The following is a 3,868-nucleotide window of genomic DNA, read 5'->3' as shown; positions in this document are numbered from 1 at the left end:
CTGACACTCAGCAAAACACAATAGTAAAGCTGCTTGTTTTCTGTGGTGTCTCTGCTGCAGAAACAACTTCAGCCTTTCCAGCCTTGTCCCCCTTTTAGGATTTTTCAATGTCTGAAGAGAAGAAAGAGGCCCATAACACAGCAGAATCAATATGATGGGTTTAAGGCTGCCACCACTCATCTCCTGAGTAAGAAATTATATATATATATGTATATATATATATATATATATCCTGAGTACAGAAATTATGCCAAAGCAGCACCCACACTCTTCGACACAGAGCAAATCCTATGCAAGGGGGAAAGCTGAAGAGAGTTAAGCTCCAAGCTCCCCATTCCTGTCACTTACAGTTTGTGTAACCAATTTCCTGCAGCTTTTCTTTACTCGTTTATAAAATAAGTCTTTCTTATTCCACAGAATCTCAGATTCTTCTGTGATCAAAATTCTTTGGACTTGGAAAATGTTATTTCACCTTTTTTTTTTTTTAATTAACTTTTCTTCTCTCAGTATAAGCACTGGGGAGGTATTTGCTGGCATCAAGAAAATTCTGTTGTCGTGATGCCTTAGCAGAATTCAGGCACAGCAGGAACCCCCAAACACCAAGGGAGCAAAGCCCATAAACAGTTCTACAGCAGGGTAAACCCTTACTGAAAAGTAAAGAGAAGAGCTGTGAACATCTGGCATCACAGGCAGTGCTCTGAATACTCCGCATTTATATTGCATATGTGCACAGTGGTGATTGCTTAACATCCTCCACAGCTTCCTGCCAAGTAAACACCCAAGAGCACTAGAGAGCTTTTGTTGGATCTTTCCAGGCTGAAGCACTGTTATAGGCAGCTTTTCATCCAGTGGCCCCACTGGTGGGGTCATTTTACTCTTCTGGTAAAAAGTACCTCTGGAGCCCACTTTGGGAATGGAGAGGAGCTGTAGAGGGGATCCAAACAACCGTTCCCATTTCAAGGCTCTTATCCTTCTGCTAGAACAAGGAGAGAGGGATGTTAACAGCTGTCCCAGTTCCCTTCTCCAGCTCCCAGTCCCTGGAGTGCTGTTGGGTGCTTTCAACTCATACAACAACATGGGGGAGGACCCATCCAGGAGGGAAGCGCCGTCCCACAGCCATTCTTACTAGACCAGACAAATGAGTGTTTATGCTGGGCATTCAACCCAGCTGCCTTTCACCTGCCTCCTGTGACTGTGCCTGACTCCTGTGCCCCACATTCTGCCTCCAGAGAAAATTATGCAAACAAGCCTGAGAGATAACACAACCATTATTTATATATATATATATAATATTTTTTTATTACTACATCTTATATATGTGTGTGTGTGAATATATATAAAAAAAGAATAACGTTCATTTAATTATAAAAAACACTTCATTAAATAGCCTGGATCCAAATGGGGGGAGAGATGAAGGAATTTGCAAATGTTGTGGGATTTCTATCATCTATATTTTTTTATCTTTTGGAAATTTCAACTGACAGCTGAAATTTCACATAAACTTTACCTGGAGCTGAACTTGTTTTGTGTTTTACTTACATACTTTTCCCATTGGTTTCTAACCCTTGACTTGGGAGGCCTGTAAATAGGTGGTGCAATAATACATTTTTCTTTAGTAGTTTTTTATGATGCATGAAAATTAGCACACTATCACTCTATTTCTCTGATGATCCACATCTGCATAAACACCAAAAGACACTGCAAGGCAAAATCTAATACCCAGAACCTTAGTGGTATGTAGGTACTTCACTTCCACTGATTTGTTTAAAATTAGTTCATTAATAGTTGGGGGGATTGGTTCTTACAGTACTGATTTGAATCAAGACTCATTTCCTAGTGGTTCAGATTCTTTCTTTCCTTTTTTTTTCAGACTATAAGATACAGCTCAAGTAGAGTTTGCATGAATACAAGAGAACTGCAAATCTTGTTCAAATTTCTCAAATGTGCCAAAGTGAACTAAAAAATTCAACTTGTGCAGAATCTTCTGCCAGCTTTCCACACAGGACTAAGTTAACATAAGAATATTCACCTCACATTCACCTATGTTGTTATGATGCTCTTTTTCGGACCTAGATAGTACAACAGAGTAATGCTAAAAAGTGGGTCAGATAAGTAAGAGTCAATTTAAAAATAAATATTATGTGAGTTATAAATAAGATTTTTTTTATGCTTATGAGGAAGTCAGATGACCCAATAGAAAAAGGCTACATCAATTTAAATGAAAATCACAGAATCACAGAATCAGCCAGGTTAGAAAAGTCCTCTGAGATCATCGAGTCCAACCTATGACCTAACACCTCCTTGTCTACAAGACCATGGCACTGAGTGCTGCATCCAGTCTTTTCTTAAACACCTCAAGAGATGGTGACTTCGCCGTCTCTCTGAGCAGCCCATTCCAATGTCCAGTTCTTCTTTGTGAAGAACTTCTTCCTATTGCCCAACCTAAACCTCCCCTGGTACAGCTTAAGATGTCCTCTTGTCCTCTTGTCCTACTGCAAGTTGCCTGGGAGAAGAGACCAAACCCCACCTGGCTACAATGTCCCTTCAGATGATTGTAGAGAGTGATGAGGTCTCCCTTGAGCTTCCTCTTCTCCAGCCTGAACAACCCCAGCTCCCTCAGCCTCTCCTCAGAGAACTTGTGCTCCAGCCTCTTCACCAACATCGCTGCCATTCCCTGGACTCACTCCAGCACCTCAGTGTCCTTCCTAAATTGAGGGGCCCAGAATTGGACACAGTACTCAAGGTGTGGCCTCATCAGTGCTGAGTACACTGGCCTAGTCCTACTGGCCGCAGTGTTCCTGATCCAGGCCAGGATGCCATTGACCTTCTTGGCCACCTGGGCACACTGCTGGTTCATGTTCAGCTTCCTGTCAGTCCAAACTCCCAGGTCCCTTTCTGCTGGGCAGCTGTCCAACCACTCTGTCCCTGACCCATAGCACTGCAGGGGGTTGTTGTGGCCAAAGTGGAAGACTCGGCACTCGGCCATGTTGTATCTCATACCATGGGATTCATCCCATCTCTCCAGCCTGCTCAGCTCCCTCTGAAGAGTTCTCCTGATTGACACTCCCCCACAATTTGGTGTCATCTGCAAATTTGCTAATGGTACACTCAATCCCCTCATCCAGACCATCAGTAAAGACATTAAACAGAACTAGGCCCAACACTGATCCCTGGGGGACACCACAAGTGACCGGATCCCAACTGGATGCAGCACCATTCACCCCCACTCTCTGGGCCTGGCCCTCGAGCCAGTTCCTAACCCAGTGAAGAATGCATCTGTCCAGGCCGTGGGCTGCCAGCTTTTTCAGGAGTATGCTGTGGGAGACGGTGTCAAAGGCTTTGCTGAAGTCATGGTAGACACACCCACAGCCTTCCCCTCTACCAAATAGATCACCTGTCATTAAAGGAGATCAGAGTCCATATGCAAGAAAACATAACTAAGTTAATATTAGAAATTCCATCTTCATACTTTTCTAGAAATTTTGTTAAACCCTTTGTCACAGCAAATGGTTTAATAAATATCTTCTAATAAAGATCAAGGCTGCACTTTTACTGGATCTCACATAATCAGAAACATACCTGGAGAATTTGCAGGTATGAAGTGTGGGGATAAAAAAACCCACAAAATTTTCTTTGCTTCCTTGGTATAGGAAGCTCTTTGACATGAAAGCATTTTCTTCAATATACTGTTGACTGCCAATTCAACTGTAGGCTTCCTCTGGGAACTGAGTGAACTCTGGATCTGTCATCCCACAGCACTGCCTCATTCTGCTACCTTCAGACAGACATCTACACCAAGACAACTGTTCACTGAAGGTTGTTAGACAGTAAATGGTTCATCATAATCTACAATCACTCAGGCTCTGCC

Source organism: Corapipo altera, unplaced genomic scaffold, assembly GCF_003945725.1.
Source record: "Corapipo altera isolate COAL_440 unplaced genomic scaffold, ASM394572v1 61129, whole genome shotgun sequence".
Classification (NCBI taxonomy): Eukaryota; Metazoa; Chordata; class Aves; order Passeriformes; family Pipridae; genus Corapipo; species Corapipo altera.
This window is presented reverse-complemented; position numbering follows the sequence as displayed.